Raw genomic sequence first — 24,150 nt, 5'->3', positions numbered from 1 at the left:
CTTAATCCAATGGAAATGTTGTGGAAGGACCTGAAGCGAGCAGTTCATGTGAGGAAACCCACCAACATCCCAGAGTTGAAGCTGTTCTGTACGGAGGAACGGGCTAAAATTCCTCCAAGCCGGTGTGCAGGACTGATCAACAGTTACCGCAAACGTTTAGTTGCAGTTATTGCTGCACAAGGGGGTCACACCAGATACTGAAAGCAAACGTTCACATACTTTTGCCACTCACAGATATGTAATATTGGATCATTTTCCTCAATAAATAAATGACCAGGTATAATATTTTTGTCTCATTTGTTTAACTGGGTTCTCTTTATCTACTTTTAGGACTCGTGTGAAAATCTGATGACGTTTTAGGTCATATTTATGCAGAAATATAGAAAATTCTAAAGGGTTCACAAACTTTCAAGCACCACTGTATGTGTGTGTGTGTGAGAGAGAGAGACAGGGGGTGTATATGTGTGTGTGAGAGAGAGAGAAAGACGGGGGGTGTATATGTGTGTGTGTGAGAGAGAGACGGGGTGTATATGTGTGTGTGTGAGAGAGAGAGAGAGAGAGAGTGTGTATATGTGTGTGTGTGAGAGAGAGAGAGAGGGTGTATATGTGTGTGAGAGTGTCAGCAAGTCCTCCTGCGCTCAAAGCCGACTCCACATTGAAATCCAAAGAGTAAAGTCGAAACAATATCAACAACAAACAAACAAACAAACAGCAGTGGCGGTGGATTATCAGCAGCAGCAGCTCAGTGCGGCCATGAAGTTTTGCGGGGATTGAGCGCGAGCGGCTGCGGGTGCGACGCCGGGACTCGGGACGCGCGCGCGGAGTGAAAACGCAAAGAAACCCAACCCAGAGGTACCGAGTGTTTCTTCCCTACAGCCCGGTTCCGGGGCTTTATTCCCTACAGCCCGGTTCCGGGTCTTTATTCCCTACAGCCGGGCTTTATTCCTCTACAGCCGGGGTCCGGGGTTTTATTCCCTACAGCCCGGTTCCGGGGCTTTATTCCCTACAGCCGGGCTTTATTCCTCTACAGCCGGGGTCCGGGGCTTTATTCCCTACAGCCGGGCTTTATTCCCTACAGCCCGGTTCCGGGGTTTTATTCCCTACAGCCCGGTTCCGGGTCTTTATTCCCTACAGCCCGGTTCCGGGGTTTTATTCCCTACAGCCCGGTTCCGGGGTTTTATTCCCTACAGCCCGGTTCCGGGTCTTTATTCCCTACAGCCCGGTTCCGGGTCTTTATTCCCTACAGCCGGGGTGCGGGGCTTTAGTGTCATTCTTAATGCATGTTTGCACTCCTCTCTCTCTCTCTTTCTCTCTCTCTCTCTCTCTGAGCTGATTACTGGATCCGAGGTTCATGTTGGCAACCTGCTTAGATTAAAGAGTTATAATAAAGCAGAAGCACTAACCCGGATTCACTATTAGTGCTTAAATAGTGATCTGAATTACACACACACACACACACACAGGCTGGCTTTTGTGGTACCCTGCTTCCTTTACCATTCACCTAGGACACCTTTAATAATAAAACAAATGGTTTCTGTTGGTTAGGAAAAGCTTTAAAGGATCACTCTGTGCACCTACTCAGCTTATTTGTTTACTATCATTAGTCACTTTGCACCATTAGTGGGTTTTTTAAAATTATTATTAATTTTTTTACATTCTGTTCAATACTGCCACACCTGCACAGTTTTAATCTTCATTTATTACAGTTCTTGTTTTTAGCACTATTCACTATTAATGCACATTCACACGGACAAAGCACATGCGTAGATTTACATTTTTATCTGTATATTGTACGGTCGGTTTGTTCTTGGGATCTTTTTATTCCTTTCTAAATTCTGGTTTATGTTGTACAGCAGGTCTCTTTTCTTTTCGCACGCCTCCTAACTTGCTGCTGTAACAAAACAATTTCCCAGCTTGGGCTCAATAAAGTAAATCTATCTATCTATCTATCTATCTATCTATCTATCTATCTATCTATCTATCTATCTATCTATCTATCTATCTATATACATGCATTTCTGGGTCAAAGCTCTAGATCACGTACAGTTCTCATGTGCAAGCAGAAACATCTTATATTTTGTCTCTCAGGAAGATCCAAAACACCGAAACTTACACTGCTGTTTAACTCCTGATAATGAACCTTAGACAAGCTCAAAACAGTACTCAACTGTATCGTTCCTTCACTATGAGAAAATTAGGGGTTGAACGGCTTGTCACCGGCGGCAGCAGTACCGTACTGCTAAGGTACTTATTTGTCACCTTGATTTGATATACTGTATACATACCTTTTTTGGATCTAACAAAAGGTACACAGTTACTTTGAGGTACAATAATAAGCCGTAGAAGGTACATTAGTGTAAATTGGGGATAGAACCAGACCCCTTCTGTATCTGACAATGTTGGTATCATCAAGAGTACACATTTTGTGCTTTTTAGTGTGTAGCCTATCATTCACCTACACATTTAAAGCTTTACTAAAATCTCAAAACTAATTATGTACCTTGAAACATAATTAAAAAAAAAAGGTGCACAGTGTATAGTGTATCCACCTTTCCAGGTGAAACACGGCGTACGTATTAAAGGTACCACTTAATAGTACCACTAACCAGCAGAGATGAGGAAAGGTACGGTTTATTTCTTCTCAAGGGAATATGGACTTTCCGAAATATTCACACAAGGTTTTTTGTTAGAAATTCTCAACAAGTCCTCGCTTAACATTCATAACTGTTTATTATTATTTCAGCCAGACTGTTTAACTGGGTACATTTGTGGATAAATTTTACCAAATATATAAGTTTGATATTTATAAATCACTTTCCAGGGTTGTATTGATTAAATAAGGTTGCTTAAATTTATTTATTTATTTATAAAAGGCATTCAGTGTTTATAAAATGTGTGTAATTTCTGTTAATCTGTAAAAATCTCTGGATCTGATGTGAGGGTCCTGACGTGAAAGTCCTGATGTGAATCTCCACAGAATGCATGTTGGCTAGAAAGGTAGATGAAAGAGTGCAGGATCACTCGTTTCACACGATAGCAAGGGTTTATCACTGATCGGTGTCTCATTTGTGGATGTTTTAACCCTGTAATCTGGCTGTTTGTTCGGTTTTCAGCTTTCTTGCGTCATTTTTACCTCCGATTAGGTCGTATCGTTATTGTTGTCAGAGCATTTTTTTCCCTTTATTTTTGTACTGAACTTTTGAAACTTAAGTTTAGACTTGAATTAAGATTACCAGATGGCAAAATTTGGTTAATTTTTTTATTTTTAAACTGAAGCACTGGAAAAAAAAACCCAGTAAAAAATACACAGATAAAAAACACGTCTGTGACAAAATAACATCTTTCGTACCAAAAAAAGAAGAAATATTTTACATTATGTTTTACAAATATCAATTAATCATAAAATAGAAAAATATTTTGTATTTTACTCTTTTACATTTCAAAGAAGGGCGGCACGGTGGTATAGTGGTTAGCGCTGTTGCCTCACTGCAAGAAGGTCCGGGTTCGAGCCTCGTGGCCGGCGAGGGCCTTTCTGTGTGGAGTTTGCATGTTCTCCCCGTGTCCGCGTGGGTTTCCTCCGGGTGCTCCGGTTTCCCCCACAGTCCAAAGACATGCAGGTTAGGTTAACTGGTGACTCTAAATTGAGCGTAGGTGTGAATGTGAGTGTGAATGGTTGTCTGTGTGTCAGTCCTGTGATGACCTGGCGACTTGTCCAGGGTGTACCCCGCCTTTCGCCCGTAGTCAGCTGGGATAGGCTCCAGCTTGCCTGCGACCCTGTAGAACAGGATAAAGCGGCTACAGATAATGAGATGAGGATCAGATCAAGTTTATCCTTTTTTCCTCCAGTATCCGAGCTTGAGTGTTATAAATGTATCAGTGTCAGTTTTTTTTTTTAATTGTCTTGGATTCTAATGGGTTTAATCTAAAGCTCAATAAGATAAAAAATAAATAGAAACAACACTGAATGTAATATTTAACAAAAGTGTTGTTAAATACGACACAAAATGGTTTGAAGCTACATTAAACGAAGTTCAAACATGCCTGATATTTGATTCTAAAATAAATTTTTTGGGGGGCTTGAAACATTGAAGGATGGCTGATGTAGAGCTGAAAATGAAGTTCTGCTTTATTTATTTATTTATTTATTTATTGATCTTTTAACGGGATGCTTCTTCACCAAAGTGATTTTCAAGCAGGTCCTGTAAAAACTAATTACATGTTACAAGATTGAGAAAGTTTTAAAAATGAAATATTTCAACGAATTGAAACGAATAGATTTAAAAAAAAATTAACATTATAATACTGTAAGAATGTAAAAATTTGAATCATATGCACTGAAATACTTTTAAAAGGGTTGAGATTTAAACTGGGAAATCTCAGAGCACTGTTTAATATCGTCACTGAGATTGTTTGGTTCTTCGATGGCTTGATATGATATCGCTTGTTTTCCCTCGATTCCTTTTTGGGTTTTTTCTGCTCATGGTGGTGATTTAGTAACTCCTGCCCTGTCCTGTGAACACTTCCTACAAGATCCATAAACACTGTAAGAATGAGACTAAGGGTTAATTAAACACTCGTTATTCATTCAGCAGTTTACATTGCACACACGTAGCCAGGTCTGCCAGATTAGATTAGTTGTTTCCAGTCTGATCACATTGTAAAAGCTGACAATTCACTAATAAACTAATACGAGGAAGAATAATCAGACAGCTGGCAGGCAGGAATGGAACTGTAACATTCCTCAATGATGTTAACCAAAAAAAAAAAAAAAAGGGTTGTAAGCTATCAAAAAATCCTAAAGTCATTTTGTGATTAAACTATCAGAGAACATCGTTTGCTTGCGGAGCGAGAGTAAGTGGAGATGAACAGGAGGAAGTGAGGAGTCGGTGGTTTTGTTCAACTTAAATAGTACCTCCAAGAAGTGCTGGATGTTTTCAGTAGTGTGTAGTGATGCAGTGATGGTGATCGATGCACTGTTTAGTAATTTGTCGAGTTGTTCAGGATCAGATGATGAGATTGAAGCTGAAATGATTACATTCGGCAGTTTGTCCAGGGTTTTAGACAAGGAGCAAAAGAGAAAGCAGAGTTGGACTTGGCAGAAGATCAGATTTGTTCCTCGCGGCAAAATGAATGAAGCTGTTACTGTACTGGCTTCACTGTTGCTCTGTAGTTCTTCCTATGAAAGGAAGTTTGGTTAAAATCTCCACAACACCACAGCAAGACTTAAAATCAACATGAGTTACAGGTGACCCAGTAAATCTGTGTGAAGTTTACTGAGGTTAAAGACTTCTTCAAGGTGTGATTTGTAGTCAGAATCGGAATATCAAGATTTATTCTATCCACATTCACCGGATATGAGCAATCGTGCGCTCTGATTGACTACTCAACTACTAGGCTATCAGCTCATATACCGTGAGTAGAGAAAAACACAATGGTGGCACGCATCAAGTCAGATATATCGCTTTGTTATCAAGTATTTAAAAAGAAACAGAAATAGCTAAAAGAGTATAGTTTAGGGGGCGGCACAATGGTGTAGTGGTTAGCGCTGTCGCCTCACAGCAAGAAGGTCCTGGGTTCGAGCCCCGTGGCCGGCGAGGGCTTTTCTGTGTGGAGTTTGCATGTTCTCCCCGTGGCCGTGTGGGTTTCCTCCGGGTGCTCCGGTTTCCCCCACAGTCCAAAGACATGCAGGTTAGGTTAACTGGTGACTCTAAATTGACCATAGGTGTGAATGTGAGTGTGAATGGTTGTCTGTGTCTATGTGTCAGCCCTGTGATGACCTGGCGACTTGTCCAGGGTGTACCCCGCCTTTCGCCCGTAGTCAGCTGGGATAGGCTCCAGCTTGCCTGTGACCCTGTAGAACAGGAGAAAGCGGCTACAGATAATGAGATGAGATGAGTATAGTTTATCCTTCCAATAGCTCCTATTTCACACTCCAGCCCAGTCGGTGGCAGTAATGCACCTTTAAATTGGTTTACCAACCGGCAAAAAAAAACCTGAAGAAGATGATGGCGGAGCGTGTTACTGAACCAACCAAGGATGAAATAAAAACTCTACTCAAAAACAAAACCACAAAAAAAGCAACAAACTATGGAATAAAAGTATTTGATAGTAAGAACATATTTTTTTTTTATTTTCAAGAAGTATTATTATTATTAAATTGCTACTGGCATTTCGCTGGTTTGTTTACATTCTAAGTGGAAATAATTTTGTCGGATGTTTTGTATGAAGTTTTTATTTATCAAATTTGCAAAAATGACAATAAAATGCTCTGTTTCTCAAAATCCAGTGAATATGGATAGAATAAAACAGTTATTCCACTCAACCTCATTGTACGTAGCTTATAGCCAACTTGGTGCTACGCGCCTCGTCGGCTATCAGCTCATGTACGACTTGATTTCATGGAATAATTGTTAAATATCTCACCATGTGGCTTTTCTCTGCAGTGTTTATCAAACATGCATTAATATGACTAAATGTCTCTGGTTATTATGCTACTGGTTTACTGCACATTTTTACTCAAAGCTGAAATCCTACAAAAATAACTGCTATTAAGTATAAACCTAAAGCTTATCTAAGCACCAAGACTGTACTCTGCCTCTCAAAGTTACATGAAAGCAGTGATATTAACATCATGTTAAATATTTAAATAATATTGGCCTGCGTTGAGTGGTATATCAGATATATTCCATTCAGCTAGCATGATACTGAACAAGTCGAAGACGAGTAGCTGAATGGAATATATCTGATAGACCATGAAAAAAAGCCAGCTGTCAGTAAACCCGCTGAGGAGACTACAAACATGGACACCCAGGACTACAGCGCCCTCTATCGCCAGCGTACTGAATCTCAGCTGTTTTCCATTTCCTCAATTACTGGTCCCTCTACTTAAACTCCCCAAACACACACATCCCTGCGAAGTATTGTCCTGCTAGCTCAGTACCTACCAAGCCTTGTATCTCTTCTGATTGCTCCTCGTATTTTCTGACCTTTTTGCTTCCTGTTTCTAGTTTTCGCTCTTTGTCTTGCCTTCACTAAGTTGTTCGTCGATTGCCTGACCTTTGCTTGTTTTTCCGCTCCGATTTCCGTCTATCGATTTGGCTTCGTTGACAGTCTGCGCTCCACCATCCTCCGTGCATACATCCGTAAGTGCCTGCACTCTAACAGGATACTTCACCTACATGGATGTAGTGGAGGATACGAAGCAGACTACTCTGAATGCACAGGGGCGTCTGGTGGGAGAACATCAACAGTTGCTCGCTGATCTCAACACCGGGATGACACAGCTTGCAACTGTGATGTCGCAGGCCCTCCTAGCACACCCCGAGTCTTCTCCGAGCCCAGTGCTGCAGCTCCCCACTCCAGAGAAGTTCACTGGAGATGCCATCACATGTAAAGGTTTCTTACTCCAATGTCCTATGTATTTCACCACCATGCCTAACTTGTCTGATGAACATAAAATCGCTAAATTCATATCCTTTCTCGCTGGCAAAGCGCTCCACTGGGCTACCGCTATTTGGAACAAGGGTGGTGAGCCAACTAGAATAGAATAGAACTGAATAGAATAAATCTTTATTGTCTACCAAGGTGGAAAATTATCTTTGGCTCACCATCACATATAACATGCAAACAACACACATTTCAACAACACAACTTGACAAACAGCAACACAGACAACAAACACAGAGGGTTGTGCAAAATAGAATAAAATAAAATAAAGTAAAAGGACAAATAGCAGTTATCAGTGTCTGTGGATCACTCACTTTGTTGAGTTAAGAATACGAATGGCATTTGGAATAAAAGATTTTTTAAATACACTTTTAGCCAGAGAGGCCCTATAGCGCCTCCCAGACTTCAGAAGCTCAAATTGGCTAAAAAAAGGATGGAAACAGTCTGCCACTATTCTTGCAGATTTCCTTCTCAGCCTTTCAGTGTAGAGGTTAGCTAGATGTTTTTGGGGTTTTCCCACTATTTTGCTTGCCATTGACACAATCCTATTTAATTTATACCCTGTCCACACTAGGGATTTTGTACCGATACGATACTACTTTCGTACCGTAACACCTGTCCACACTAGCAACTATACCGGTACTGTAGCGGTATAACTGTATCGGTACGAAACCCACAAATGTATGGGTTTCGTACCGGTACAGTATCGGTACTGTAGCGCTTCGCTGTAGTGTGGACAGATGAAGCGGCTCTGTATCGATACAAATATAATGCGCATGCGCAATGAACCATTCCTACTTCTTCCGGGTTATTCATACAATACAATACACCCGTGCTTTCCAGCTGTAAATAAAACGTCAAAATGGCTCAAAACCACCGTGGAGCTACATGGAGCAAAGATGAAGTTGTGTGTTTGTTGGAGCTTTGGGGAGACGAGCGATGCCAGGAACAGTTGGAACAGTTGGAACTGCCTCGCGCGTTTTATACGATTCGACTGAATAAATGACCACCAGAAATACAGACTGTACACCGACAACAAAAAGCACACACACGTTGTTTCATCCGCCATATTCTCGGAAGGGGGCGGCACGGTGGTGTAGTGGTTAGCGCTGTCGCCTCACAGCAAGAAGGTCCTGGGTTCGAGCCCCGGGGCCGGCGAGGGCCTTTCTGTGTGGAGTTTGCATGTTCTCCCCGTGTCCGCGTGGGTTTCCTCCGGGTGCTCCGGTTTCCCCCACAGTCCAAAGACATGCAGGTTAGGTTAACTGGTGACTCTAAATTGAGCATAGGTGTGAATGTGAGTGTGAATGGTTGTCTATGTCTATGTGTCAGCCCTGTGATGACCTGGCGACTTGTCCAGGGTGTACCCCGCCTTTCGCCCATAGTCAGCTGGGATAGGCTCCAGCTTGCCTGCGACCCTGTAGAAGGATAAAGTGGCTAGAGATAATGAGATGAGATGAGATATTCTCGGAAGGAAGTTACTCGGTAACCACGGAAACATTTCGCGCACGCGCATTTCAACTACCGTGAAAGAAAACCGCAAACATTTCTCGCTAGTGTGGACAGATGCACTAAACTGTACCGCTATACTTTGTATCGATACAGTTATACCACTATCGTACCGGTATATATGTGAAAACAGCTTTATTTTTGCACTTACAACTTAAGTGTCTGAACCAAGCAGGGAGATGGAATGTTAAGATACTCTCAATGTGTTGTGTACACAAGCTCTAACATCTGAGGGCTAACACCAAAACAGCTCAATCTTCTGAGAAGGCTGAGTCTCTGAGAACACTTCTTAAAAATATAATCTGTGTTCTCTGACAGCTGACAGTCAAGAAATGTGCCAAGATATTTAAAAGTTTGCACAGTTTCAACACATTGACCACAGAGTGAGACTGGCTCTGTTGTCAGGCCTTGCTTCTTACAAAAGAGTAGCTCCGTTGTTTTTGTCACATTTATTTCTAACTGGCTGTTGTTACACCATGCCTCCAAGGCCTTTACATGGGCGGAGTAGATGGCCTACTTCCTACAAGCACTTCCTCTCCTTGTTCAAGTGAGTTTTTGACCATGAACCAGAGGGAACTGAAGTCAGTGAGAGTCTACTCGCCAGCTCCCAAGGCTCTTGAAGTGTTGCTGAATATACTCTGGACTTCAAGACACTAGCAGCTGCGAGTGGGTGGAACGACCCAGCCCTCAAGGCAGTGTTTCGCCAAGGTCTGCGCCCTGAAATCATCAGTGAACTAGCCTGCAGAGATGAGAATCTCACCTTGTACTCCCTCATTGACCTCGCTATCTGCATAGACCAACTGTTAAAACACAGACCCTCTCTCCATGACTGTCACAAGCCAGTACAGCCTTCTGTGGATAGTTCTCCAATGGAAGTATCACGAGCTAGGCTAACTCGTGCTGAGCATGTGAGATGGCGTAGGGAGGGTTTATGCTTCTTCTGCGGGAGCGTTGAGCATAACATTCGGCACTGTCCAGTCCGTCCAGTCCATGAGTCTCCAGATAAGACACCAGCAGAACCAACATTTCCAGTGAGAGAAATTAAGTCTGTCATTTAAAATTTCTACGGTGCTAAGGGTAGCATCCTCCACCTATGTCCTTTTTGCTTTCATTGACTCAGGGGTAGAGGGGAACTTCATTAGTAGAACCATCGTACAGAGGCTTAACCTGCCTACCACCCCTCTGCACAGCGCATTCAGCATTAAGGCCATCAATGGAGGAGCCATAGACGACAGACTTGTCACAACATGCATCCAACCCGTCCAGATTCAAGTGGGAGCGTTACACAAGGAAGTCATCTCCCTGTACGTGACCACTACCATTAACCACGACATTGTCCTTGGATACCCCTGGCTACAGTTGCACGGTCCTTTGATCTCCTGGCAAAATAAGGAGATTCTACAGTGGTCTCCCACGTGCTTCCAGAGCTGTATTTCTCATCCCCAAGTCCAAGTGTCATCCACCTCAGTAGAAAGTCCACAACCAGACTCCATGGACAACGTTCTGGAATGTTATCGGGATCTATCTGAAGTCTTCAGTAAGGGGAAGGCCTGCGGGCTACCTCCACACCGGCCATATGACTGTGCAATCGACTTACTGACGGGTATGTCTTCTACACACAGACAAATCTATCCCTTATCTCAGAAGGAACAGAGTGCCATGGAGGAGTACATTCAGGAGGCCTTTAAGCAAGGATATATCCACCCTTCCAAGTCTCCTGCGTCGGCTGGTTTCTTTTTCTTGGACAAACGAGGGGGTGGACTAAGGCCATGCATAGATTACAGAGGTCTTAATCAGGTCATGGTAAAATACCCTTATCCACTTTCCCCTGGCCCCGGCGGCATTGGAGCAACTAAGAGCCACACGAATCTTCTCCAAACTAGACCTTCGTAATGCATACAACCTGATCAGGATCCAGAAAGGTGACGAGTGGAAGACGGCCTTCAGCATGACCACGGGACACTTCGAGTACGGGGTAATGCCTTATGGCCTTTCCTCGGCTCCCAGCGTGTTCCAGTGCCTGATCAATGACGTGCTACGGGAAATGCTGGGGAAATATGCCATTGCCTACATTGATGACATCTTGATTTACTCCGCTGATATCACAAGCCACCAGGAACACGTCAGGACAGTCCTCCAGCATCTACTGGAGAACCACCTTTACGTAAAAGTGGAGAAGTGTGAATTTCATCAAAGCAAGATTTTGTTCCTCAGCTATGTCATCAGTGCAGAGGGAGTAAGCATGGATTCATCCAAAGTATCAGCCATCACGTCTTGGCTGATCCCCAAATCCATTAAGGATCTTCAACGGTTCTTGGGCTTTGCAAATTTCTACCACTGGTTCATCTGAGGTTTCAGTTCTCTGGCAGCCCCTCTGACAGCTTTACTAAAGAAGGGTCAAGCGCCTGGGCTGGAACTTGGTGGCAGAAGAAGCCTTCAGTAAGCTCAAGCTAGCCTTCACGTCAGCCCCCATACTCCAACATCCCAACCCCACCAAGCCATTCATCATAGAAGTGGATGCGTCAGACACTGGAGGAGGGGCCATCCTCTCCCAATGCCTGGGGGAGAAGCAGAAGCTACACCCTGTAACTTCTTCGAAAAGAAAGCTATCTTCAGCAGAGAGGAATTACGATGTGGGAAACAGAGAATTGCTTGCCATTAAACTAGCCCTCGAGGAGTGGAGACACTGGCTAGAGGGAGCCACTCACCCCTTTGTCATCCTCACTGATCATAAGAACTTAGAATATCTCCAGAAAGCCAAACGGTTAAACCCACGTCAGGCCAGGTGGGCAGTATTCTTTACTCGATTCAATTTCACTATTTCATTCTGCCCAGGTTCTAAGAACACCAAAGCAGACACCCTATCCAGAACTTTTGGTCCTTCACACCATGACTCATCTGCTCAGCCTGTCTTTCCTCCACAATGCTTCATATGGTCTATTACCTGGGAACTGAACAAAGAAATAACGAGTTCACAGCCTAAAGCCCATCCCATCCATTTCTCACCTGGTCTCCTCTACGTACCCAAGCATCTTCATAGCAGACTCATCACCTGGGTACACACATCTCCAGCCACAGGACACCCAGGCAGTCAATGCACACACCAAATGTTAAGAACCAAGTATTGGTGGGAAAACATGCTCACGGAGATAAACCAGTTCATCGCTTCATGTTCTGAATGTGCCCAAGCAAAGGTTCATACTAGGGATGTTAACCGATGACCGTTTGACCGATGGTTGACCGAATCAACGTCAACCGGTTAATTTTTTTTGGTTGTCGGTTAAAAAAAAATCAATCGTTTTGAAGCTGCCGATTTTGGAGCATAGAACCTGGAATTCTGTGTTGTAAATGCTTGGGGCATGCCATGCGGTGTAAGGACGACAGCTGACAAATCAGAAACACCCATTCAGTCATGTCCCACCCCAGCTGAAGACAGCTGCCACTCGGTGAAAGAAAAGTGTAAACACAGGCTTTTTAGCTTACAAATTACTATTCTGTTTTTTTTAATTATTATTAGAAGGCACATCGAGTTTAGTCCTGCCTTGGCCAGTGCATTCTGAAAGTATGTTTCGGTCTGTAGCCAACAATGCATGTTATTGCAGATCATATCTCTCCACACAAACTAAAGGCGCAGATGCCGACTTTTTCACGGCTGAATCGCGCAGATCCGATTTTTTTTTAGGGGGGGCGTTGGAGTGTCTGATTATAATTTAAAAGTAAATTCTGTATTAAAATTACTAAATAAGCAAATGCCGTTACAGTCCATGAAACATAGGAAGTATAAGTATGAGAAGAAAACAGTAAATCAGAAAGCTGCGCATGTTTGCGCGATTTACTGTTTTCTTCTCATACTTATACTTCCTATGTTTCATGGACTGTAACGGCATTTGCTTATATACAGAATTTACTTTGATGAAATTATAATCAGACACTCCAACGCCCCCCTTAAAAAAAAAATCGGATCTGCGCGATTCAGCCATGAAAAAGGTGGCATCCGCCAAAAGGCGCGCCGTTTGCATCCCTGTAATAATTCCAATTCTAGAATTTTAAACTCATAGGTTAACTGACTTTAACCGGCTAATGAGGCTCGGTGGTCGGTCAAGATTTTTTTTAGTTTTCACCATCCCTAGTTCATACATATGGAAAATCAGTTCATGAACCCAATATCATGAATTGATTGACTTGTTACATGCCTATGCTCGATGTGTAATACATCACTGATGAATGAGTATTGAGTAAGATGGCATGTGCAGTACATGATAGTAATCATCTGTTGAAGTCAGATTCGTTGTTTCTCAATATAAGCATTTAGACTTTGGGGTCATATTAAAATTCACTCACAGTTTTCCAACAGGGCGGCACGGTGGTGTAGTGGTTAGCGCTGTCGCCTCACAGCAAGAAGGTCCGGGTTCGAGCCCCGTGGCCAGCGAGGGCCTTTCTGTGCGGAGTTTGCATGTTCTCCCCGTGTCCGCGTGGGTTTCCTCCGGGTGCTCCGGTTTCCCCCACAGTCCAAAGACATGCAGGTTAGGTTAACTGGTGACTCTAAATTGACCGTGAGTGTGAATGGTTGTCTGTGTCTATGTGTCAGCCCTGTGATGACCTGGCGACTTGTCCAGGGTGTACCCCGCCTTTCGCCTGTAGTCAGCTGGGATAGGCTCCAGCTTGCCTGCGACCCTGTAGAACAGGATAAAGCGGCTAGAGATAATGAGATGAGATGAGATGAGTTTTCCAACATTGTTTCTCCTCTTTTTTAAATTCTTGTTCTTTTATTCATTTTATTCTGACACTTTAAGAATTGTGTGTGTGTGTGTTTGGTCATATGGTACAACGTCTCTATCCTGTAATGTCTCAGGGAATAATCTGGAATGATGGCACTCTAGTTTATCCAGCGCTACAGAATCGACACTGAATGGAAATGAACTGAGAAAAGAATTTTACTATGATTTGATTTTTTTTTTTTGATTCACATAATGTAGCGTAGGTTTCGGACACAGCCACGCACACACAGTCGAATAGTGACTTGCTGCTGACATTAAAAAGACACCGAGCAGTTCTGAACTCTGTTTAATGTCCAACTTAAGTGCACATACTTTGGGTCTTTAAATTGATTTAAAGCCAACAGAAACATTGACTTTGCTATTGGATTTTTTTTTCTGCTTTAAACAGACCTCTGAACACTCAAACGTCTTTAAAAAGTTTAATGCAGACAGAGTGCAGTCATAATTTCATCTTTCAGAAATCTTGGCATGTATATTTTTCACATAATGACGGTCAGGTGTTTGCTGAAATGAAGCGATCGATGCTAAACGGTTTAACTTTGGTTAACTTCAGGCATAAAGTATTTCTTTCTTGGATGTTGACACACTGTTTTGTTTCCAAGTGCCTCTAATCCAAACACGGCTGTGCATTTGTCATAAGCAAATGGTTCAAGCTTCTCTGAGAAATTCTAATGAAGTGGGATTTAGATGTTTGGAGAAGTTTGTGAAATCTGGATGCATTGTGAAGCTCAACAAAACATCATCCATTAGTGTTGTAATGAAATAAAAGCAGAGGCTACTGCTGATCAGATGGCCAAAAAACAAAAACGCGCTCTATCAGATCGCATCTGCTTTTCCCATCACATGTGACTCATAATAATTGTAGCTTACGTTCATGTTAAAGGACATTGTATTCCTCTTGTGAGGGTGTGGGATCTGTAAGGAGTTACTGTTATCTGCTTGGTGTTGATTATTTTCCAAAAACAGCATGTCCCAAAGTGTTTTGTTCCTCTTATAGCATAAGAATTTGCCAACACTAACAATTTCATACAGTAGTTTAACAACAATTTAAGGTTTTAAAATGTCTGTGAAACAAGTCAGTTACTTTATAGTTAGTTACGTTACACCAGCTATAAACAGTCGTTCCTTCACCAGCCTCTCGGACAAAAAGGGGAAAAAAAACCCCGCACAACTTGTCAGCTGATCTGTCCATAAGGCCAATGAGCTGTTGCCATGGCATGGCGTGGCGTCCGTCGTCCACAATTCAGTTAAATCGTATTTCCTCCGTCAGTTCTCCATGGATTTCCGTTCCGATTGTTTTGTTTGAAAGAACTCATCACCCTGCACAAAACTTGGTGGTTGTTTTTGCTGACGAGTTCATAATTAGGCCAAATTAACAAATTTTCCAGGCCTCTCATTAGAATTGTATCTCTGCTCTCGTTTCTCATCCGATTCCAGTTCTGTTCGATGTTTCGGGTTGATCTTCCCTTGAGGAACAAAACTTAATCCTTTGTTGATTTTCCTGTTGTAAACAATTTGTTGTGGAGGTTGGTCCTCTCACACTGTCACATTTCGCTTCTGTTTGATATTTTGGTGGTCATGGTTGTTTTGAGGGCAGGTCAAATGAGCTGCTACGCCCTTGATGTTCTGGTGCTGTAGGTTAACAAGGAAACACAAAATCATGAAGACCAGGTTAAAAGACTTAAATGTACAGCTTCTTTACCCCGACACTGGAGACTCGTCCCATAAATATGAAACGGAAAATGCAAAATTCAGCAAATCAAAAACTTTTAGCTTGTCTGCATGGAGTATCTGCCATACATGTCTCTGTGAATGAATTAGTTCTTACAATAACAATAGAAATGATAACATATTTGAATAAGCACGTTAATATAGACCTGTGATTTGCTGCTGTTGTCGGTGATTGATCGACACCCTGACCAATCAGAACCAAGGAATTCCAAGGCATGAATATCCTGGAACAAAAGCACATTATATAAAACCTCTTCATTATAAGAAGAATATATAAGTTATTTCACTCAATCTCGTCGTACATGAGCTGATAGCCGACGAGGCGCGTAGCACCGAGTTGTCTATAAGTCATGTACGACGCGATTGAGTGGAATACCTGTTTTATTCTATCCACATTCACTGGATTTTGAGAAACAGAGCATGTTTATTTTTTTGCAAATTCAAAAATAAAAACTTTATACAAAATCTCATTATCTGTATCCGCTTTGTCCTGCTCTACAGGGTCGCAGGCAAGCTGGAGCCTATCCCAGCTGACTATGGGCGAGAGGTGGGGTACACCCTGGACAAGTCGCCAGGTCATCACAGGGCTGACACATAGACACAGACAACCATTCACACTCACGGTCAATTTAGAGTCACCAGTTAACCTAACCTGCATGTCTTTGGACTGTGGGGGAAACCGGAGCACCCGGAGTAAACCCACGCGGACACGGGGAGAACATGCAAACTCTGCACAGAAAGGCCCCCATGGGCTGCTGGGTTCAAACCCAGAACCTTCTTGCTGTGAGGTGACAGTGCTAACCACTACACCACCGTGCCACCCAAACCAGTGAAATGGCAGTAGCAATTTGTGAAAAATGCGATAATAATTATTATTGAAAAATAAAAAAACGATACGTTCTCACAATCATATTTTCATTTCATATTTTGTTGTTTTGTTTTTTTTTTGTATTTTTCAGGGTTTTGTTTTCGAGTAGTTTTTATTTTGCCCTCGGTTGGTTCAGCAACACATTCCGCCATTTTGTTTTTCTCTACTCACGGTATATGAGCCGATATCCTAGTAGTAGAGTAGCCAATCAGAGTGTGCGATTGCTCATATCCAGTGAATGTGGATAATTCAAATTATTCTATCACATGTTAAGAGCCAGGGCGGCAAGGTGGTGTAATGGTTAGCGCTGTCGCCTCACATCAAGAAGGTCCGGGTTCGAGCCCCGTGGCCGGCCAGGGCCTTTCTGTGTGGAGCTTGCATGTTGTCCGCGTGGGTTTCCTCCGGGTGCTCCGGTTTCCCCCACAGTCCAAAGACATGCAGGTTAGGTTAACTGGTGACTCTAAATCAGACCTGGGCATTTTGCGGGCCGCATCCGACCCTTTGGTTCATTCTGACCGGCCGGCGTAAGGTTAATTAGAAATTACAAAATAACCGTATTTTCTAATTTTACCTCATGCATGGACTGAATGTGCATTGCTTTTATTTTGAAGTTGTGTTCAACAAAAACGCAATGTGCGCGACATGAACATGACATGAAATCCCACGAAACCTAATCCCGCGATAACTACTTCCGTAATTTGTCCAGACCAACCACAAACTTGTACGTCATCCTTCAAACGGTCCAGCCAATCACATAGCATGACGTCACTAGCAAGCGCCAGAGCCCGAGCCGATCTGTAGATCTGATACCTACACCGAATGGACACGGCATCATTATTATAATATGATGTATCTTGTTTGATATTTGGAGTAGAAAGACAATATTGTGATGTCTTTATTGTGTTTTGGGGTGAATGTGACTGAAAAAAAATGGTACAAACGTTCACATTTTGTTAACCATTGTTTTGGGAAATTTGATTGAATAAATTACATTTTTTTGTAAGGCAACCTCGTTTTTTCCACACTCTTACCAGTCTTAGCAGCTTGTAAAAACAAGGTTATTTATTGCTTTATATAAAGAAATACAATTAATATTACGCAGAATTTAGTTCAGCCTTTTGGTCCAGCCCTCCACAAAATTTTCTGTTTCTCATGTGGCCCCATGGAAAAAATAATTGCCCACCCCTGCTCTAAATTGAGCGTAGGTGTGAATGTGAGTGTGAATGGTTGTCTGTGTCTATGTGTCAGCCCTGTGATGACCTGGCGACTTGTCCAGGGTGTACCCCGCCTTTCGCCCGTAGTCAGCTGGGATAGGCTCCAGCTTGCCTGCGACCCTGTAGAACAGGATAAAGCGGCTACAGATAATGAGATGAGATGAGATGTTAAGAGCCTGGCATCATGATCATCAAGCGTTATTAAAAATTAAAAGTAAAACATACAGCGGAAATCAAAGTGACCAACATCTGCCAACGTTGTCAAAAGGCGCGTGCGCTCTCTTTCGAATGCTGATGTAATCAAGCCGGAAGTTTTGTTTGTTTTGATAGCAATCAGGAAAGTTTGAAAAAAGTAGGCAGTAATCGTCATTTAAACTCGTTTTTGTGCAATATTTCATTTGGAAAACAGTTTTTAAAATGGCGGCACTGACACGTGGCTTCACGTTTCGAAGTCTCGCACAAGTGTCGTGAAGATCGCGCGGATAAGCGACGCCTGCCGTGGACCAAACGAACTAAATTCAACACGGCTAAAAACTGAACAGGCCGATAAGTATAATATTTAATTGCAATTAGTTGCCAATATGAGTCACGATATAAGGTTACTAAAACCGAAACCGTCATTGAATAACACGTTAATTAAGAAATAAAGCAAATTTAAAAATGACTTCAGTTCCCCTTTAACCGTAACCCTGTAACTGAGATCAGAACTTGACTCATCAGTTCTGTGAAATAACCGTGCGTGCAAACATTTCTGAAGGAACGCATATGAGACCAAACCAAAGGAATCCTTTTACTGAGATTGCGTTTCCATGATAACTGTAACTTCATCAGTTTTCACGGGATGTAAACGAGACATTTTTCAGATTCCTGGCTTATCTAGTAGTGATGCACGTTGCGGTTTTCACTGGCTTGGTTCCACTCTGTTAGCAGAAGCACATCCTAAACTTGGTTCCTCTATACGTATTATGACACCTTTACAACCAAAGACTGACACAAGACATGTTTCTGGTTTTATTCTCATCTCATCTCATTATCTGTAGCCGCTTTATCCTGTTCTACAGGGTCGCAGGCAAGCTGGAGCCTATCCCAGCTGACTACGGGCGAAAGGCGGGGTACACCCTGGACAAGTCGCCAGGTCATCACAGGGCTGACACATAGACACAGACAACCATTCACACTCACATTCACACCTACGGTCAATTTAGAGTCACCAGTTAACCTAACCTGCATGTCTTTGGACTGTGGGGGAAACCGGAGCACCCGGAGGAAACCCACGCGGACACGGGGAGAACATGCAAACTCCACACAGAAAGGCCCCCATGGGCTGCTGGGTTCAAACCCAGAACCTTCTTGCTGTGAGGTGACAGTGCTAACCACTACACCACCGTGCCACCCAAACCAGTGAAATGACAGTAGCAATTTGTGAAAAATGCGATAATAATAATTATTATTGAAAAATAAAAAACGATACGTTCTCACAATCATATTTTCATTTCATATTTTGTTGTTTTGGTTTTTTTTGTATTTTTCGGGGTTTTGTTTTCGAGTAGTTTTTATTTTGCCCTCGGTTGGTTCAGCAACACATTCCGCCATTTTGTTTTTCTCTACTCACGGTATATGAGCCGATATCCTAGTAGTAGAGTAGCCAATCAGAGTGTGCGATTGCTCATATTCAGTGAATGTGGATAATTCTAATTATTCTATCACATGTTAAGTGCCAGGGCGGCAAGGTGGTGTAGTGGTTAGCGCTGTCGCCTCACAGCAAGAAGGTCCAGGTTCGAGCCCCGTGGCCGGCGAGGGCCTTTCTGTGTGGAGTTTGCATGTTCTCCCCGTGTCCGCGTGGGTTTCCTCCGGGTGCTCCGGTTTCCCCCACAGTCCAAAGACATGCAGGTTAGGTTAACTGGTGACTCTAAATCAGACCTGGGCATTTTACGGCCCACGGGCCGCAATCGGCCCTTTGGTTCATTCTGACCGGCCGGCGTAAGCTTAATTAGAAATTACAAAATAAACGTATTTTCTAATTTTACCTCATGCATGGACTGAATGCGCATTGCTTTTATTTTGAAGTTGTGTTCAACAAAAACGCAATGCGTGCGACATGAACATGACATGAAATCCCACGAAACCTAATCCCGCGATAACTACTTCCGTAATTTGTCCAGACTAACCACAAACTTGTACGTCATCCTTCAAACGGTCCAGCCAATCACATAGCATGACGTCACCAGCAGGCGCCAGAGCCTGAGCCGATCTGTAGATCTGATACCTACACCGAATTGACACGGCATCATTATTATAATATGATGTATCTTGTTTGATATTTGGAGTAGAAAGACAATATTGTGATGTCTTTATTGTGTTTTGGGGTGAATGTGACTGAAAAAAAAAATGGTACAAACGTTCACATTTTGTTAACCATTGTTTTGGGAAATTTGATTGAATAAATTACAATAAAAAACAAGGTTATTTATTGCTTTATATAAAGAAATACAATTAATATTACGCAGAATTTAGTTCAGCCTTTTGGTCCGGCCCTCCACAAAATTTTCTGTTTCTCATGCGGCCCCATGGAAAAAATAATTGCCCACCCCTGCTCTAAATTGAGCGTAGGTGTGAATGTGAGTGTGAATGGTTGTCTGTGTCTATGTGTCAGCCCTGTGATGACCTGGCGACTTGTCCAGGATGTACCCCGCCTTTCACCCGTAGTCAGCTGGGATAGGCTCCAGCTTGCCTGCGACCCTGTAGAACAGGATAAAGCGGCTACAGATAATGAGATGAGATGAGATGTTAAGAGCCTGGCATCATGATCATCAAGCGTTATTAAAAATGATCACAAATAAAAGTAATTTATGCATCAAATACGAATCTTAAGTTTCCCTTTAAAAGTGTCAGTGTATGGAGTGTTTGTTATAGATAGTGGCAAATCGTTCCATAATATGGGCGCGCAGATGGAAAACACGTGAGAACCATTAGGTCTTAGTACTAAACTTTGGTTTTGAGAGGCGTAAATTATCGTTAGCATGAAGTCGTAGAACTCCGTTTGACTTAGGCAGAGTAAGCAAATCAGCCAGGTATCCAGGTGCTGTACCATTTAGGACCTTGTAAGTGATCAGCAGAATCTTGTAAGTGATGTGCTTGCGTACAGGGAGCCAATGAAGATTACGGAGAATTGGTGTGATCTGGTCAGACTTCTTAGATTTGGTGACGAGACGAGCGGCAGAGTTCTGAATACGCTGAAGTTTCAAAAACATCCTTGTCTGGTGGACCATATAGGAGGCTATTTCAGTAATTCAGTTTCATGGTTATTAAAAGGCATGGATCAGTTTTTCTGTGCTAGGCAGGTCGAGATAGTTGCAGATACTCCCAATGCGCTTAAGCGCAAAGGATGCCGACCTGCAAAGATTTTTAAAGGAAAACTGAAGGCAAATTTTTTATTATCGAAATTCTATTTATCTCATTTTATTAAATATCGGAATGCATTTTTGATCGCTATTTTGTCGCTGCTATAGCAAGTTCTGAGTGTCTGAAATATGCTCTGTAATATATCAGTCCGTATGTCAAAGCGATGGCCGTGAACGAGATTCGTTGAGACCTGTGCGAGACATCGTAGGACGGAAGTAAAACGTACAGCGGAAATCAAAGTGACCAACATCTGCCAACGTTGTCAAAAGGCGCGTGTGCCCTCTTTCGAATGCTGATGTGATCAAGCCGGAAGTTTTGTTTGTTTTGATAGCAATCAGGAAAGTTTGAAAAAAGTAGGCAGTAATCGTCATTTAAACTCGTTTTTGTGCAATATTTCGTTTGGAAAACAGTTTTCAAAATGGCGGCACTGACACCTGGCTGACGCTTCACGTTTCGAAGTCTCGCACAAGTCTTGTGAAGATTGCGTGGATAAGCGACGCCTGCCGTGGATCAAACGAACTAAATTCAACACGGCTAAAAACCGAACAGGCCGATAAGTATAATATTTAATTGCAATTAGTTGCCAATATGAGTCACGATATAAGGTTACTAAAACCGAAAACGTCATTGAATAACATGTTAATTAAGAAATAAAGCAAATTTAAAAATGACTTCAGTTCTCCTTTAACCGTAACCCTGTAACTGAGATCAGAACTTGACTCATCAGTTCTGTGAAATAACTGTGCGTGCAAACATTTCTGAAGGAACGCATATGAGACCAAACCAAAGGAATGCTTTTACTGAGATTGCGCTTCCATGATAACTGTAACTTCATCAGTTTTCACGGGATGTAAACGAGACATTTTTCAGATTCCTGGCTTATCTAGTAGTGATGCACGTTGCAGTTTTCACTGGCTTGGTTCCACTCTGTTAGCAGAAGCACATCCTAAACTTGGTTCCTCTATACGTATTATGACACCTTTACAACCAAAGACTGACACAAGACATGTTTCTGGTTTTATTCTCATCTCATCTCATTATCTCTAGCCACTTTATCCTGTTCTACAGGGTCGCAGGCAAGCTGGAGCCTATCCCAGCTGACTATGGGCGAAAGGCGGGGTACACCCTGGACAAGTCGCCAGGTCATCACAGGGCTGACACATAGACACAGACAACCATTCACACTCACATTCACACCTACGCTCAATTTAGAGTCACCAGTTAACCTAACCTGCATGTCTTTGGACTGTGGGGGAAACCGGAGCACCCGGAGGAAACCCACGCGGACACGGGGAGAACATGCAAACTCCACACAGAAAGGCCCTCGCCGGCCACGGGGCTCGAACCCGGACCTTCTTGCTGTGAGGCGACAGCGCTAACCACTACACCACCGTGCCGCCCTTCTGGTTTTATTGTGGCTTTGTTTTTCTCTCGAAACTTCTTAACATCTGTAATAACTTGTGTCATTTTTCTCCTGGCCGTTCAGGTGTGTTTGTTCCTGCTTGCTGTATTGTCCCTAAACATAACCTCCATCGAGGGCGGCACGGTGGTGTAGTGGTTAGCGCTGTCGCCTCACAGCAAGAAGGTCCGGGTTCGTGGCCGGTGAGGGCCTTTCTGTGTGGAGTTTGCATGTTCTCCCTGTGTCTGCGTGGGTTTGCTCCGGTTTCCCCCAAAGACATGCAGGTTAGGTTAACTGGTGACTCTAAATTGACCGTAGGTGTGAATGTGAGTGTGAATGGTTGTCTGTGTCTATGTGTCAGCCCTGTGATGACCTGGCGACTTGTCCAGGGTGTACCCCGCCTTTCGCCCGTAGTCAGCTGGGATAGGCTCCAGCTTGCCTGCGACCCTGTAGAACAGGATAAAGCAGCTAGAGATAATGAGATGAGATGAGATAACCTCCATCTACAATCAACTGGCTTCACTGCTTGTTTATGCACAGTGCTTCCATTTTCTTCTGAATTTCCTCAAGTTTTTTTCCCCCACCCTAAAATAAAACAGGAGACGTTCTGTTGTGTTTCCACTTGTGTTCACCCTTTTATAGAAAAAAAAAATCAGGCGAAACATGTGTTATCTCTCCCTGTACATCGCTCCCACCCAGACAGAGGCTCTCAGTGTTTATCAGTCCAGAAAGATCTTTAGCAGTCATTAGGCCTGTGTGTGTATTCAGTAGCCGGACATAATAGCAGCACTCAGGAACAGTCACACGTAGAGGTGGGTGATATATTTACTGAAGCGACGTGGCTAAGGAATCCGAAGGAGGAGAGAGAGCATGTGTAACATGATGGGGGACAAACTTAGAAACAAGGCTGCGCTATAATTAGGTACAAAGTGCAATCAAAATCGGGAAATGTTATATACAAGCTGGATAAGAAGTCAAAATGTGCACTGATATAAAAAAAAAAAACAAGTTTAACTTATATAGCACCTTTCTTATGGAATCAATTTTGTGCCAAAATGTTCATACAATACTTTTGAAATATCAAACAAAAATGATAAATCAAAATAAAAAAAAAATAAAATAAAAAAATAAATAAAAAGTCAATTTTTTTAGACTGGCAAACAAATTATTCGTGTAATCGTGCAAAATATCAGTCTATTACTCTTCAGAAACCTTTTATTTTTGTTCCGCGTCTTTCTCAGTTTTGTTTGACGTAATTTATTTTGGTTGCAATTCCAGCTTTCTCGTTTGCGCTCCCTGACTTTTTGCTTGCAGTTTTGGCACAAACTTCACGTGTGGGCGGGCTGTCCAGGAATGCATTCCCATTGGCTAACTTGTGTTTGACTGACAGCTACGCTCAGCCATTCCCTACTCGGATTCTGGCGGACTGTTTGACGAGTGACCGATCCATTGACGGTAAACAAGGATCGAGTGGACTTCAGTGGCAACTATGATATTGAATTAATTCAACAAAGTGTAAGTGCGGGACAAATGTGTTGCATGTGTTGCAGTAGTACACATTATGCGGGCATGTTTAACGTTAGCAAGACAGCTATTATATTGCGTAGTGGAGCTAAGGCTAACATTTGACTTGCCACGAAACACCTGCATAATGTGTACTACTGCAACACATACAACACATTCGTCCCGTACTTACACTTTGTTGAATTAATTCAATATCATAGTCGCCACTGAAGTCCACTCGATCCTTGTTTACCGTCAATGGATCGGTCACTCGTCAAACAGTCCGCCCACACAGACACGGGG

At 42.7% G+C, this 24,150-nt stretch overlaps 1 protein-coding gene across 1 annotated transcript in view; it reads left to right on the top strand.

Annotated features, from left to right (window-relative positions):
• Positions 1–752: 752 nt before the first annotated feature.
• Positions 753–24,150, top strand: part of gcgra (glucagon receptor a) — a 254,757-nt gene continuing 231,359 nt past the window's right edge. Inside the window, exon 1 of the mRNA XM_060941983.1 lies at positions 753–852. The gene's annotated coding sequence lies outside the window, so the exon portion shown is untranslated. The remainder of the gene's footprint in view (positions 853–24,150) is intronic.

This window comes from Neoarius graeffei, chromosome 16 (genome assembly GCF_027579695.1).
Source record: "Neoarius graeffei isolate fNeoGra1 chromosome 16, fNeoGra1.pri, whole genome shotgun sequence".
Lineage (NCBI taxonomy): Eukaryota > Metazoa > Chordata > Actinopteri > Siluriformes > Ariidae > Neoarius > Neoarius graeffei.
The sequence above is the reverse complement of the archived record's forward strand: the minus strand, read 5'-3'. Positions and strand labels throughout refer to the sequence as shown.